The sequence below is a fragment of the Amia ocellicauda genome, chromosome 14 (assembly GCF_036373705.1).
Source record: "Amia ocellicauda isolate fAmiCal2 chromosome 14, fAmiCal2.hap1, whole genome shotgun sequence".
NCBI classification, from domain to species: domain Eukaryota; kingdom Metazoa; phylum Chordata; class Actinopteri; order Amiiformes; family Amiidae; genus Amia; species Amia ocellicauda.
In genome coordinates, this window is record NC_089863.1 from 4,636,730 (window position 1) to 4,651,856 (window position 15,127).

The following is a 15,127-nucleotide window of genomic DNA, read 5'->3' on the forward strand; positions in this document are numbered from 1 at the left end:
TTCATCTCTTTCCATTACGTTGCAATCCTGTTCCGTCCTGTCTCAAAATGTTGTCATTACCCTCGAGTGGAATATCCGGGGTGGCGGTGTGCATGGTGGGAGATGGCCTGCGAGGGTGCAGGGCGTGTCTGCTTGCTTTGGGTCTTGGGTGGGGGCTGGTGTGGCTGAAATGCCAGCGCTGAATTTTTGGTCCTGGGGCGAGGTATATGAGAAAAGGCCCCACTATCAAGATTTCAAGTGACCACACCACCCTCAATCAATTCCCCGCAAAGCCCAAGTTACTGGTGGGCACTTCAGCAGCCAAAGAGCCACACCTTGGAGCAATTAGAAGATGGAATGAAACGAAAGCAATGACATTAAGATCTACACCTCCATAAAACAAGAGGCAAAGCTCTCACCCTTGGGGAAGGTGCACGTACAGCCCAGATAGCATCAGGAATGTAAAGTTCATGTTTCGGACGGTGTTAATGAGCTCTTCTAATCTCTCATTTATATTACATTTATCATTCGCTTCTCTCTATTCAATATGGTTGTGTATTATGGTTGGCATTATATTGCCTTTTATTTTGTGTTTTGATTTGCTTTCACCTCATTGTCTCATTTCTTATTCCCAACTGTTATTATTAAGCTTGCACGTGTGCCTTATTATCATTTGTTTTCGTTTGAGGGAATCAGCGCCGCACAACACCCCTGGGTCCACCTGCACTCCATCACCAAGCGTTCCTCGGGTACTTGGGCCATAAGTAATGAACGTCAGGTGTGCGTCTGTGTGTTTCTGCTCCCAGGTTGCGTGCGCCGCTTTTCCATCCACGACCCCAGTCTTGACCCTGCATCTACGAAACACTGCATTAAGATCCTGTGTGGCCACATTCACAACTGTATACAGACCACTGTGTGTTTTTGGTTAATTTGGATGCCGCCTGGGAGTCTTGCTGAAACCAAGCAACGTCGTCAACCTGGTCGTTGAAGACGGGCAAAAACACGGCTATTGGCAGCGGTGGGATTTGAACCCACGCCTCCGAAGAGACTGGAGCCTTAATCCAGCGCCTTAGACCGCTCGGCCACGCTACCCGGGGAAGGGCCCTGTCTTACCGCTTTGTATGTCTGGATGTATGTAAGCATGCATGCACGCATACATGCATGCACGCATTCATGTATGTATGAAGTTATTGTCATGATGATTTCAATGATCAAATCCTATGCATTTAATCTAGTTTCGTCAAAAGACGTCGATTAAGGTGAAGTCTTGTGTCTGCGTGCAAACAGACTACGAGTCCACTGCGCAGTATGTGCGGGTCACAATACAATCCTTTCGAGCCCGTACAGATTGGGATGTTTTCATGCTAAATGTACTCGGTGCATCTTCAACAGCAGCAAAGGTCAACAGCGCTGTTGAAAATGTTGATACGCAGAAGCGTCCACCACGTGAGATGACTGATGCAGGTGTGACCGTAGAGATCGTGGTGGGTGTGGTAACGTGGCCGAGTGGTCTTAGGCGCTTCATTTAAGCTCCAGTCTCTTTGGAGGCGTGGGTTGGAATCCCACCGTTGCCAACTTCCTTTAGCCATTAAAGTCATGGTGCTTGCCTAGTTGCACCTCGTCGTTCCATATCACACGTTACTTTTCTGGACATGTACTTTGCATGTCAACGGGGAGCGCTCTCGGCAGACGAGGTGGCCGAGTGGTTAAGGCGATGGACTGCTAATCCATTGTGCTGTGCACGCGTGGGTTCGGATACCATCCTCTTCGGATCACGGCAGCCTTTTACAGAAGAGCAATGATTGCTGCCTCAATAAAGTGTTCATCTCTTTCCATTACGTTGCAATCCTGTTCCGTCCTGTCTCAAAATGTTGTCATTACCCTCGAGTGGAATATCCGGGGTGGCGGTGTGCATGGTGGGAGATGGCCTGCGAGGGTGCAGGGCGTGTCTGCTTGCTTTGGGTCTTGGGTGGGGGCTGGTGTGGCTGAAATGCCAGCGCTGAATTTTTGGTCCTGGGGCGAGGTATATGAGAAAAGGCCCCACTATCAAGATTTCAAGTGACCACACCACCCTCAATCAATTCCCCGCAAAGCCCAAGTTACTGGTGGGCACTTCAGCAGCCAAAGAGCCACACCTTGGAGCAATTAGAAGATGGAATGAAACGAAAGCAATGACATTAAGATCTACACCTCCATAAAACAACAGGCAAAGCTCTCACCCTTGGGGAAGGTGCACGTACAGCCCAGATAGCATCAGGAATGTAAAGTTCATGTTTCGGACGGTGTTAATGAGCTCTTCTAATCTCTCATTTATATTACATTTATCATTCGCTTCTCTCTATTCAATATGGTTGTGTATTATGGTTGGCATTATATTGCCTTTTATTTTGTGTTTTGATTTGCTTTCACCTCATTGTCTCATATCTTATTCCCAACTGTTATTATTAAGCTTGCACGTGTGCCTTATTATCATTTGTTTTCGTTTGAAGGAATCAGCGCCGCACAACACCCCTGGGTCCACCTGCACTCCATCACCAAGCGTTCCTCGGGTACTTGGGGCATAAGTAATGAACGTCAGGTGTGCGTCTGTGTGTTTCTGCTCCCAGGTTGCGTGCGCCGCTTTTCCATCCACGACCCCAGTCTTGACCCTGCATCTACGAAACACTGCATTAAGATCCTGTGTGGCCACATTCACAACTGTATACAGACCACTGTGTGTTTTTGGTTCATTTGGATGCCGCCTGGGAGTCTTGCTGAAACCAAGCAACGTCGTCAACCTGGTCGTTGAAGACGGGCAAAAACACGGCTATTGGCAGCGGTGGGATTTGAACCCACGCCTCCGAAGAGACTGGAGCCTTAATCCAGCGCCTTAGACCGCTCGGCCACACTACCCGGGGAAGGACCTTGTCTTACCGCTTTGTATGTCTGGATGTATGTAAGCATGTATGTATTAAGTTATTGTCATGATGATTTCAATGATCAAATCCTATGCATTTAATCTAGTTTCGTCAAAAGACGTCGATTAAGGTGAAGTCTTGTGTCTGCGTGCAAACAGACTACGAGTCCACTGCGCAGTATGTGCGGGTCACAATACAATCCTTTCGAGCCCGTACAGATTGGGATGTTTTCATGCTAAATGTACTCGGTGCATCTTCAACAGCTGCAAAGGTCAACAGCGCTGTTGAAAATGTTGATACCCAGAAGCGTCCACCACGTGAGATGACTGATGCAGGTGTGACCGTAGACGTCGTGGTGGGTGTGGTAACGTGGCCGAGTGGTCTAAGGCGCTTCATTTAAGCTCCAGTCTCTTTGGAGGCGTGGGTTGGAATCCCACCGTTGCCAACTTCTTTTAGCCATTAAAGTCATGGTGCTTTCCTAGTTGCACCTCGTCGTTCCATTTCACACGTTACTTTTCTGGACATGTACTTTGCATGTCAACGGGGAGCACTCTCGGCAGACGAGGTGGCCGAGTGGTTAAGGCGATGGACTGCTAATCCATTGTGCTGTGCACGCGTGGGTTCGGATACCATCCTCTTCGGATCACGGCAGCCTTTTACAGAAGAGCAATGATTGCTGCCTCAATAAAGTGTTCATCTCTTTCCATTACGTTGCAATCCTGTTCCGTCCTGTCTCAAAATGTTGTCATTACCCTCGAGTGGAATATCCGGGGTGGCGGTGTGCATGGTGGGAGATGGCCTGCGAGGGTGCAGGGCGTGTCTGCTTGCTTTGGGTCTTGGGTGGGGGCTGGTGTGGCTGAAATGCCAGCGCTGAATTTTTGGTCCTGGGGCGAGGTATATGAGAAAAGGCCCCACTATCAAGATTTCAAGTGACCACACCACCCTCAATCAATTCCCCGCAAAGCCCAAGTTACTGGTGGGCACTTCAGCAGCCAAAGAGCCACACCTTGGAGCAATTAGAAGATGGAATGAAACGAAAGCAATGACATTAAGATCTACACCTCCATAAAACAAGAGGCAAAGCTCTCACCCTTGGGGAAGGTGCACGTACAGCCCAGATAGCATCAGGAATGTAAAGTTCATGTTTCGGACGGTGTTAATGAGCTCTTCTAATCTCTCATTTATATTACATTTATCATTCGCTTCTCTCTATTCAATATGGTTGTGTATTATGGTTGGCATTATATTGCCTTTTATTTTGTGTTTTGATTTGCTTTCACCTCATTGTCTCATTTCTTATTCCCAACTGTTATTATTAAGCTTGCACGTGTGCCTTATTATCATTTGTTTTCGTTTGAAAGAATCAGCACCGCACAACGCCCCTGGGTCCACCTGCACTCCATCACCAAGCGTTCCTCGGGTACTTGGGCCATAAGTAATGAACATCAGGTGTGCGTCTGTGTGTTTCTGCTCCCAGGTTGCGTGCGCCGCTTTTCCATCCACGACCCCAGTCTTGACCCTGCATCTACGAAACACTGCATTAAGATCCTGTGTGGCCACATTCACAACTGTATACAGACCACTGTGTGTTTTTGGTTCATTTGGATGCCGCCTGGGAGTCTTGCTGAAACCAAGCAACGTCGTCAACCTGGTCGTTGAAGACGGGCAAAAACACGGCTATTGGCAGCGGTGGGATTTGAACCCACGCCTCCGAAGAGACTGGAGCCTTAATCCAGCGCCTTAGACCGCTCGGCCACGCTACCCGGGGAAGGGCCCTGTCTTACCGCTTTGTATGTCTGGATGTATGTAAGCATGCATGCACGCATACATGCATGCACGCATTCATGTATGTATAAAGTTATTGTCATGATGATTTCAATGATCAAATCCTATGCATTTAATCTAGTTTCGTCAAAAGACGTCGATTAAGGTGAAGTCTTGTGTCTGCGTGCAAACAGACTACGAGTCCACTGCGCAGTATGTGCGGGTCACAATACAAACCTTTCGAGCCCGTACAGATTGGGATGTTTTCATGCTAAATGTACTCGGTGCATCTTCAACAGCAGCAAAGGTCAACAGCGCTGTTGAAAATGTTGATACGCAGAAGCGTCCACCACGTGAGATGACTGATGCAGGTGTGACCGTAGAGATCGTGGTGGGTGTGGTAACGTGGCCGAGTGGTCTTAGGCGCTTCATTTAAGCTCCAGTCTCTTTGGAGGCGTGGGTTGGAATCCCACCGTTGCCAACTTCCTTTAGCCATTAAAGTCATGGTGCTTGCCTAGTTGCACCTCGTCGTTCCATATCACACGTTACTTTTCTGGACATGTACTTTGCATGTCAACGGGGAGCGCTCTCGGCAGACGAGGTGGCCGAGTGGTTAAGGCGATGGACTGCTAATCCATTGTGCTGTGCACGCGTGGGTTCGGATACCATCCTCTTCGGATCACGGCAGCCTTTTACAGAAGAGCAATGATTGCTGCCTCAATAAAGTGTTCATCTCTTTCCATTACGTTGCAATCCTGTTCCGTCCTGTCTCAAAATGTTGTCATTACCCTCGAGTGGAATATCCGGGGTGGCGGTGTGCATGGTGGGAGATGGCCTGCGAGGGTGCAGGGCGTGTCTGCTTGCTTTGGGTCTTGGGTGGGGGCTGGTGTGGCTGAAATGCCAGCGCTGAATTTTTGGTCCTGGGGCGAGGTATATGAGAAAAGGCCCCACTATCAAGATTTCAAGTGACCACACCACCCTCAATCAATTCCCCGCAAAGCCCAAGTTACTGGTGGGCACTTCAGCAGCCAAAGAGCCACACCTTGGAGCAATTAGAAGATGGAAAGAGACGAAAGCAATGACATTAAGATCTACACCTCCATAAAACAAGAGGCAAAGCTCTCACCCTTGGGGAAGGTGCACGTACAGCCCAGATAGCATCAGGAATGTAAAGTTCATGTTTCGGACGGTGTTAATGAGCTCTTCTAATCTCTCATTTATATTACATTTATCATTCGCTTCTCTCTATTCAATATGGTTGTGTATTATGGTTGGCATTATATTGCCTTTTATTTTGTGTTTTGATTTGCTTTCACCTCATTGTCTCATATCTTATTCCCAACTGTTATTATTAAGCTTGCACGTGTGCCTTATTATCATTTGTTTTCGTTTGAGGGAATCAGCGCCGCACAACACCCCTGGGTCCACCTGCACTCCATCACCAAGCGTTCCTCGGGTACTTGGGCCATAAGTAATGAACGTCAGGTGTGCGTCTGTGTGTTTCTGCTCCCAGGTTGCGTGCGCCGCTTTTCCATCCACGACCCCAGTCTTGACCCTGCATCTACGAAACACTGCATTAAGATCCTGTGTGGCCACATTCACAACTGTATACAGACCACTGTGTGTTTTTGGTTCATTTGGATGCCGCCTGGGAGTCTTGCTGAAACCAAGCAACGTCGTCAACCTGGTCGTTGAAGACGGGCAAAAACACGGCTATTGGCAGCGGTGGGATTTGAACCCACGCCTCCGAAGAGACTGGAGCCTTAATCCAGCGCCTTAGACCGCTCGGCCACACTACCCGGGGAAGGACCTTGTCTTACCGCTTTGTATGTCTGGATGTATGTAAGCATGTATGTATTAAGTTATTGTCATGATGATTTCAATGATCAAATCCTATGCATTTAATCTAGTTTCGTCAAAAGACGTCGATTAAGGTGAAGTCTTGTGTCTGCGTGCAAACAGACTACGAGTCCACTGCGCAGTATGTGCGGGTCACAATACAATCCTTTCGAGCCCGTACAGATTGGGATGTTTTCATGCTAAATGTACTCGGTGCATCTTCAACAGCTGCAAAGGTCAACAGCGCTGTTGAAAATGTTGATACCCAGAAGCGTCCACCACGTGAGATGACTGATGCAGGTGTGACCGTAGACGTCGTGGTGGGTGTGGTAACGTGGCCGAGTGGTCTAAGGCGCTTCATTTAAGCTCCAGTCTCTTTGGAGGCGTGGGTTGGAATCCCACCGTTGCCAACTTCTTTTAGCCATTAAAGTCATGGTGCTTTCCTAGTTGCACCTCGTCGTTCCATTTCACACGTTACTTTTCTGGACATGTACTTTGCATGTCAACGGGGAGCACTCTCGGCAGACGAGGTGGCCGAGTGGTTAAGGCGATGGACTGCTAATCCATTGTGCTGTGCACGCGTGGGTTCGGATACCATCCTCTTCGGATCACGGCAGCCTTTTACAGAAGAGCAATGATTGCTGCCTCAATAAAGTGTTCATCTCTTTCCATTACGTTGCAATCCTGTTCCGTCCTGTCTCAAAATGTTGTCATTACCCTCGAGTGGAATATCCGGGGTGGCGGTGTGCATGGTGGGAGATGGCCTGCGAGGGTGCAGGGCGTGTCTGCTTGCTTTGGGTCTTGGGTGGGGGCTGGTGTGGCTGAAATGCCAGCGCTGAATTTTTGGTCCTGGGGCGAGGTATATGAGAAAAGGCCCCACTATCAAGATTTCAAGTGACCACACCACCCTCAATCAATTCCCCGCAAAGCCCAAGTTACTGGTGGGCACTTCAGCAGCCAAAGAGCCACACCTTGGAGCAATTAGAAGATGGAAAGAAACGAAAGCAATGACATTAAGATCTACACCTCCATAAAACAAGAGGCAAAGCTCTCACCCTTGGGGAAGGTGCACGTACAGCCCAGATAGCATCAGGAATGTAAAGTTCATGTTTCGGACGGTGTTAATGAGCTCTTCTAATCTCTCATTTTTATTACATTCATCATTCGCTTCTCTCTATTCAATATGGTTGTGTATTATGGTTGGCATTATATTGCCTTTTATTTTGTGTATTGATTTGCTTTCACCTCATTGTCTCATTTCTTATTCCCAACTGTTATTATTAAGCTTACACGTGTGCCTTATTATCATTTGTTTTCGTTTGAAAGAATCAGCACCGCACAACGCCCCTGGGTCCACCTGCACTCCATCACCAAGCGTTCCTCGGGTACTTGGGCCATAAGTAATGAACGTCAGGTGTGCGTCTGTTTGTTTCTGCTCCCAGGTTGCGTGCGCCGCTTTTCCATCCACGACCCCAGTCTTGACCCTGCATCTACGAAACACTGCATTAAGATCCTGTGTGGCCACATTCACAACTGTATACAGACCACTGTGTGTTTTGGGTTCATTTGGATGCTGCCTGGGAGTCTTGCTGATACCAAGCAACGTCGTCAACCTGGTCGTTGAGGACGGGCAAAAACATGGCTGCTGGCAGCGGTGGGTTCGCTCTGAACTTTGCATCCCTTTGGGTGCACTGATACCCTGTTCCAGGACAGAAGAAGCTGTTTCCATCGGATTGCTTGAGTGCGTCCAAACGTGGGGCCAGTGGCGCAATGGATAACGCGTCTGACTACGAATCAGAAGACTGTAGGTTCGACTCCTTCCTGGCTCGACAGCATCTACAACCATCTCTCACTGTTTTCTTCTCATATCTGCCGACCAGCAGCACTACATCATAGTGTGCCGAACCAGGCATGGGAGGACCATCAAAGTCACCGCTCCCACGCGTGGGTTCGGATCACGGCAGCCTTTTACAGAAGAGCAATGATTGCTGCCTCAATAAAGTGTTCATCTCTTTCCATAACGTTGCAATCCTGTTCCGTCCTGTCTCAAAATGTTGTCATTACCCTCGAGTGGAATATCCGGGGTGGCGGTGTGCATGGTGGGAGATGGCCTGCGAGGGTGCAGGGCGTGTCTGCTTGCTTTGGGTCTTGGGTGGGGGCTGGTGTGGCTGAAATGCCAGCGCTGAATTTTTGGTCCTGGGGCGAGGTATATGAGAAAAGGCCCCACTATCAAGATTTCAAGTGACCACACCACCCTCAATCAATTCCCCGCAAAGCCCAAGTTACTGGTGGGCACTTCAGCAGCCAAAGAGCCACACCTTGGAGCAATTAGAAGATGGAATGAAACGAAAGCAATGACATTAAGATCTACACCTCCATAAAACAAGAGGCAAAGCTCTCACCCTTGGGGAAGGTGCACGTACAGCCCAGATAGCATCAGGAATGTAAAGTTCATGTTTCGGACGGTGTTAATGAGCTCTTCTAATCTCTCATTTTTATTACATTCATCATTCGCTTCTCTCTATTCAATATGGTTGTGTATTATGGTTGGCATTATATTGCCTTTTATTTTGTGTTATGATTTACTTTCACCTCATTGTCTCATTTCTTATTCCCAACTGTTATTATTAAGCTTGCACGTGTGCCTTATTATCATTTGTTTTCGTTTGAGGGAATCAGCGCCGCACAACACCCCTGGGTCCACCTGCACTCCATCACCAAGCGTTCCTCGGGTACTTGGGCCATAAGTAATGAACGTCAGGTGTGCGTCTGTGTGTTTCTGCTCCCAGGTTGCGTGTGCCGCTTTTCCATCCACGACCCCAGTCTTGACCCTGCATCTACGAAACACTGCATTAAGATCCTGTGTGGCCACATTCACAACTGTATACAGACCACTGTGTGTTTTTGGTTCATTTGGATGCCGCCTGGGAGTCTTGCTGAAACCAAGCAACGTCGTCAACCTGGTCGTTGAAGACGGGCAAAAACATGGCTATTGGCAGCGGTGGGATTTGAACCCACGCCTCCGAAGAGACTGGAGCCTTAATCCAGCACCTTAGACCGCTCGGCCACGCTACCCGGGATGGACCTTGTCTTACCGCTTTGTATGTCTGGATGTATGTAAGCATGCATGCACGCATACATGCATGCACGCATGCATGTATGTATGAAGTTATTGTCATGATGATTTCAGTGATCAAATCCTATGCATTTAATCTAGTTTCGTCAAAAGACGTCGATTAAGGTGAAGTCTTGTGTCTGCGTGCAAACAGACTACGAGTCCACTGCGCAGTATGTGCGGGTCACAATACAATCCTTTCGAGCCCGTACAGATTGGGATGTTTTCATGCTAAATGTACTCGGTGCATCTTCAACAGCAGCAAAGGTCAACAGCGCTGTTGAAAATGTTGATACGCAGAAGCGTCCACCACGTGAGATGACTGATGCAGGTGTGACCGTAGACATCGTGGTGGGTGTGGTAATGTGGCCGAGTGGTCTAAGGCGCTTCATTTAAGCTCCAGTCTCTTTGGAGGCGTGGGTTGGAATCCCACCGTTGCCAACTTCCTTTAGCCATTAAAGTCATGGTGCTTTCCTAGTTGCACCTCGTCGTTCCATTTCACACGTTACTTTTCTGGACATGTACTTTGCATGTCAACGGGGAGCGCTCTCGGCAGACGAGGTGGCTGAGTGGTTAAGGCGATGGACTGCTAATCCATTGTGCTGTGCACGCGAGGGTTCGGATACCATACTCTTTGGATCACGGCAGCCTTTTACAGAAGAGCAATGATTGCTGCCTCAATAAAGTGTTCATCTCTATCTATTACGTTGCAATCCTGTTCCGTCCTGTCTCAAAATGTTGTCATTACCCTCGAGTGGAATATCCGGGGTGGCGGTGTGCATGGTGGGAGATGGCCTGCGAGGGTGCAGGGCGTGTCTGCTTGCTTTGGGTCTTGGGTGGGGGCTGGTGTGGCTGAAATTCCAGCGCTGAATTTTTGGTCCTGGGGCGAGGTATATGAGAAAAGGCCCCACTATCAGGATTTCAAGTGACCACACCACCCTCAATCAATTCCCCGCAAAGCCCAAGTTACTGGTGGGCACTTCAGCAGCCAAAGAGCCACACCTTGGAGCAAATAGAAGATGGAATGAAACGAAAGCAATGACATTAAGATCTACACCTCCATAAAACAAGAGGCAAAGCTCTCACCCTTGGGGAAGGTGCACGTACAGCCCAGATAGCATCAGGAATGTAAAGTTCATGTTTCGGACGGTGTTAATGAGCTCTTCTAATCTCTCATTTTTATTACATTCATCATTCGCTTCTCTCTATTCAATATGGTTGTGTATTATGGTTGGCATTATATTGCCTTTTATTTTGTGTTATGATTTACTTTCACCTCATTGTCTCATTTCTTATTCCCAACTGTTATTATTAAGCTTGCACGTGTGCCTTATTATCATTTGTTTTCGTTTGAGGGAATCAGCGCCGCACAACACCCCTGGGTCCACCTGCACTCCATCACCAAGCGTTCCTCGGGTACTTGGGCCATAAGTAATGAACGTCAGGTGTGCGTCTGTGTGTTTCTGCTCCCAGGTTGCGTGCGCCGCTTTTCCATCCACGACCCCAGTCTTGACCCTGCATCTACGAAACACTGCATTAAGATCCTGTGTGGCCACATTCACAACTGTATACAGACCACTGTGTGTTTTTGGTTCATTTGGATGCCGCCTGGGAGTCTTGCTGAAACCAAGCAACGTCGTCAACCTGGTCGTTGAAGACGGGCAAAAACATGGCTATTGGCAGCGGTGGGATTTGAACCCACGCCTCCGAAGAGACTGGAGCCTTAATCCAGCACCTTAGACCGCTCGGCCACGCTACCCGGGATGGACCTTGTCTTACCGCTTTGTATGTCTGGATGTATGTAAGCATGCATGCATGCATACATGCATGCACGCATGCATGTATGTATGAAGTTATTGTCATGATGATTTCAGTGATCAAATCCTATGCATTTAATCTAGTTTCGTCAAAAGACGTCGATTAAGGTGAAGTCTTGTGTCTGCGTGCAAACAGACTACGAGTCCACTGCGCAGTATGTGCGGGTCACAATACAATCCTTTCGAGCCCGTACAGATTGGGATGTTTTCATGCTAAATGTACTTGGTGCATCTTCAACAGCAGCAAAGGTCAACAGCGCTGTTGAAAATGTTGATACGCAGAAGCGTCCACCACGTGAGATGACTGATGCAGGTGTGACCGTAGACATCGTGGTGGGTGTGGTAATGTGGCCGAGTGGTCTAAGGCGCTTCATTTAAGCTCCAGTCTCTTTGGAGGCGTGGGTTGGAATCCCACCGTTGCCAACTTCCTTTAGCCATTAAAGTCATGGTGCTTTCCTAGTTGCACCTCGTCGTTCCATTTCACACGTTACTTTTCTGGACATTTACTTTGCATGTCAACGGGGAGCGCTCTCGGCAGACGAGGTGGCCGAGTGGTTAAGGCGATGGACTGCTAATCCATTGTGCTGTGCACGCGAGGGTTCGGATACCATACTCTTCGGATCACGGCAGCCTTTTACAGAAGAGCAATGATTGCTGCCTCAATAAAGTGTTCATCTCTATCTATTACGTTGCAATCCTGTTCCGTCCTGTCTCAAAATGTTGTCATTACCCTCGAGTGGAATATCCGGGGTGGCGGTGTGCATGGTGGGAGATGGCCTGCGAGGGTGCAGGGCGTGTCTGCTTGCTTTGGGTCTTGGGTGGGGGCTGGTGTGGCTGAAATGCCAGCGCTGAATTTTTGGTCCTGGGGCGAGGTATATGAGAAAAGGCCCCACTATCAGGATTTCAAGAGACCACACCACCCTCAATCAATTCCCCGCAAAGCCCAAGTTACTGGTGGGCACTTCAGCAGCCAAAGAGCCACACCTTGGAGCAATTAGAAGATGGAATGAAACGAAAGCAATGACATTAAGATCTACACCTCCATAAAACAAGAGGCAAAGCTCTCACCCTTGGGGAAGGTGCACGTACAGCCCAGATAGCATCAGGAATGTAAAGTTCATGTTTCGGACGGTGTTAATGAGCTCTTCTAATCTCTCATTTTTATTACATTCATCATTCGCTTCTCTCTATTCAATATGGTTGTGTATTATGGTTGGCATTATATTGCCTTTTATTTTGTGTTTTGATTTGCTTTCACCTCATTGTCTCATTTCTTATTCCCAACTGTTATTATTAAGCTTGCACGTGTGCCTTATTATCATTTGTTTTCGTTTGAGGGAATCAGCGCCGCACAACACCCCTGGGTCCACCTGCACTCCATCACCAAGCGTTCCTCGGGTACTTGGGCCATAAGTAATGAACGTCAGGTGTGCGTCTGTGTGTTTCTGCTCCCAGGTTGCGTGCGCCGCTTTTCCATCCACGACCCCAGTCTTGACCCTGCATCTACGAAACACTGCATTAAGATCCTGAGTGGCCACATTCACAACTGTATACAGACCACTGTGTGTTTTTGGTTCATTTGGATGCCGCCTGGGAGTCTTGCTGAAACCAAGCAACGTCGTCAACCTGGTCGTTGAAGACGGGCAAAAACATGGCTATTGGCAGCGGTGGGATTTGAACCCACGCCTCCGAAGAGACTGGAGCCTTAATCCAGCGCCTTAGACCGCTCGGCCACGCTACCCGGGGAAGGACCTTGTCTTACCGCTTTGTATGTCTGGATGTATGTAAGCATGCATGCACGCATACATGCATGCACGCATTCATGTATGTATGAAGTTATTGTCATGATGATTTCAATGATCAAATCCTATGCATTTAATCTAGTTTCGTCAAAAGACGTCGATTAAGGTGAAGTCTTGTGTCTGCGTGCAAACAGACTACGAGTCCACTGCGCAGTATGTGCGGGTCACAATACAATCCTTTCGAGCCCGTACAGATTGGGATGTTTTCATGCTAAATGTACTTGGTGCATCTTCAACAGCAGCAAAGGTCAACAGCGCTGTTGAAAATGTTGATACGCAGAAGCGTCCACCACGTGAGATGACTGATGCAGGTGTGACCGTAGACATCGTGGTGGGTGTGGTAATGTGGCCGAGTGGTCTAAGGCGCTTCATTTAAGCTCCAGTCTCTTTGGAGGCGTGGGTTGGAATCCCACCGTTGCCAACTTCCTTTAGCCATTAAAGTCATGGTGCTTTCCTAGTTGCACCTCGTCGTTCCATTTCACACGTTACTTTTCTGGACATTTACTTTGCATGTCAACGGGGAGCGCTCTCGGCAGACGAGGTGGCCGAGTGGTTAAGGCGATGGACTGCTAATCCATTGTGCTGTGCACGCGAGGGTTCGGATACCATACTCTTCGGATCACGGCAGCCTTTTACAGAAGAGCAATGATTGCTGCCTCAATAAAGTGTTCATCTCTATCTATTACGTTGCAATCCTGTTCCGTCCTGTCTCAAAATGTTGTCATTACCCTCGAGTGGAATATCCGGGGTGGCGGTGTGCATGGTGGGAGATGGCCTGCGAGGGTGCAGGGCGTGTCTGCTTGCTTTGGGTCTTGGGTGGGGGCTGGTGTGGCTGAAATGCCAGCGCTGAATTTTTGGTCCTGGGGCGAGGTATATGAGAAAAGGCCCCACTATCAGGATTTCAAGAGACCACACCACCCTCAATCAATTCCCCGCAAAGCCCAAGTTACTGGTGGGCACTTCAGCAGCCAAAGAGCCACACCTTGGAGCAATTAGAAGATGGAATGAAACGAAAGCAATGACATTAAGATCTACACCTCCATAAAACAAGAGGCAAAGCTCTCACCCTTGGGGAAGGTGCACGTACAGCCCAGATAGCATCAGGAATGTAAAGTTCATGTTTCGGACGGTGTTAATGAGCTCTTCTAATCTCTCATTTTTATTACATTCATCATTCGCTTCTCTCTATTCAATATGGTTGTGTATTATGGTTGGCATTATATTGCCTTTTATTTTGTGTTTTGATTTGCTTTCACCTCATTGTCTCATTTCTTATTCCCAACTGTTATTATTAAGCTTGCACGTGTGCCTTATTATCATTTGTTTTCGTTTGAGGGAATCAGCGCCGCACAACACCCCTGGGTCCACCTGCACTCCATCACCAAGCGTTCCTCGGGTACTTGGGCCATAAGTAATGAACGTCAGGTGTGCGTCTGTGTGTTTCTGCTCCCAGGTTGCGTGCGCCGCTTTTCCATCCACGACCCCAGTCTTGACCCTGCATCTACGAAACACTGCATTAAGATCCTGAGTGGCCACATTCACAACTGTATACAGACCACTGTGTGTTTTTGGTTCATTTGGATGCCGCCTGGGAGTCTTGCTGAAACCAAGCAACGTCGTCAACCTGGTCGTTGAAGACGGGCAAAAACATGGCTATTGGCAGCGGTGGGATTTGAACCCACGCCTCCGAAGAGACTGGAGCCTTAATCCAGCGCCTTAGACCGCTCGGCCACGCTACCCGGGGAAGGACCTTGTCTTACCGCTTTGTATGTCTGGATGTATGTAAGCATGCATGCACGCATACATGCATGCACGCATTCATGTATGTATGAAGTTATTGTCATGATGATTTCAATGATCAAATCCTATGCATTTAATCTAGTTTCGTCAAAAGACGTCGATTAAGGTGAAGTC

The 15,127-nt window shown here is 48.4% G+C and overlaps 13 non-coding genes across 13 annotated transcripts; 5 read left to right on the forward strand and 8 right to left on the reverse strand.

Moving 5' to 3' along the window:
* Window positions 1-989: 989 nt before the first annotated feature.
* On the reverse strand, window positions 990-1,071 carry trnal-aag (transfer RNA leucine (anticodon AAG)). The gene has a single exon. It is a non-coding gene; the product is annotated as a tRNA-Leu (tRNA).
* A 596-nt stretch (window positions 1,072-1,667) lies between these two features.
* On the forward strand, window positions 1,668-1,749 carry trnas-gcu (transfer RNA serine (anticodon GCU)). Its single transcript has one exon. It is a non-coding gene; the product is annotated as a tRNA-Ser (tRNA).
* Window positions 1,750-2,789: 1,040 nt separating this feature from the next.
* Window positions 2,790-2,871, reverse strand: trnal-aag (transfer RNA leucine (anticodon AAG)). The gene has a single exon. It is a non-coding gene; the product is annotated as a tRNA-Leu (tRNA).
* Window positions 2,872-3,435: 564 nt separating this feature from the next.
* Window positions 3,436-3,517, forward strand: trnas-gcu (transfer RNA serine (anticodon GCU)). The gene has a single exon. It is a non-coding gene; the product is annotated as a tRNA-Ser (tRNA).
* A 1,040-nt stretch (window positions 3,518-4,557) lies between these two features.
* trnal-aag (transfer RNA leucine (anticodon AAG)) lies at window positions 4,558-4,639 on the reverse strand. The gene has a single exon. It is a non-coding gene; the product is annotated as a tRNA-Leu (tRNA).
* A 596-nt stretch (window positions 4,640-5,235) lies between these two features.
* On the forward strand, window positions 5,236-5,317 carry trnas-gcu (transfer RNA serine (anticodon GCU)). Its single transcript has one exon. It is a non-coding gene; the product is annotated as a tRNA-Ser (tRNA).
* A 1,040-nt stretch (window positions 5,318-6,357) lies between these two features.
* Window positions 6,358-6,439, reverse strand: trnal-aag (transfer RNA leucine (anticodon AAG)). Its single transcript has one exon. It is a non-coding gene; the product is annotated as a tRNA-Leu (tRNA).
* Window positions 6,440-7,003: 564 nt separating this feature from the next.
* On the forward strand, window positions 7,004-7,085 carry trnas-gcu (transfer RNA serine (anticodon GCU)). The gene has a single exon. It is a non-coding gene; the product is annotated as a tRNA-Ser (tRNA).
* A 1,150-nt stretch (window positions 7,086-8,235) lies between these two features.
* trnar-acg (transfer RNA arginine (anticodon ACG)) lies at window positions 8,236-8,308 on the forward strand. Its single transcript has one exon. It is a non-coding gene; the product is annotated as a tRNA-Arg (tRNA).
* A 1,164-nt stretch (window positions 8,309-9,472) lies between these two features.
* Window positions 9,473-9,554, reverse strand: trnal-aag (transfer RNA leucine (anticodon AAG)). The gene has a single exon. It is a non-coding gene; the product is annotated as a tRNA-Leu (tRNA).
* A 1,717-nt stretch (window positions 9,555-11,271) lies between these two features.
* trnal-aag (transfer RNA leucine (anticodon AAG)) lies at window positions 11,272-11,353 on the reverse strand. Its single transcript has one exon. It is a non-coding gene; the product is annotated as a tRNA-Leu (tRNA).
* A 1,717-nt stretch (window positions 11,354-13,070) lies between these two features.
* On the reverse strand, window positions 13,071-13,152 carry trnal-aag (transfer RNA leucine (anticodon AAG)). The gene has a single exon. It is a non-coding gene; the product is annotated as a tRNA-Leu (tRNA).
* A 1,718-nt stretch (window positions 13,153-14,870) lies between these two features.
* trnal-aag (transfer RNA leucine (anticodon AAG)) lies at window positions 14,871-14,952 on the reverse strand. The gene has a single exon. It is a non-coding gene; the product is annotated as a tRNA-Leu (tRNA).
* Window positions 14,953-15,127: the final 175 nt, after the last annotated feature.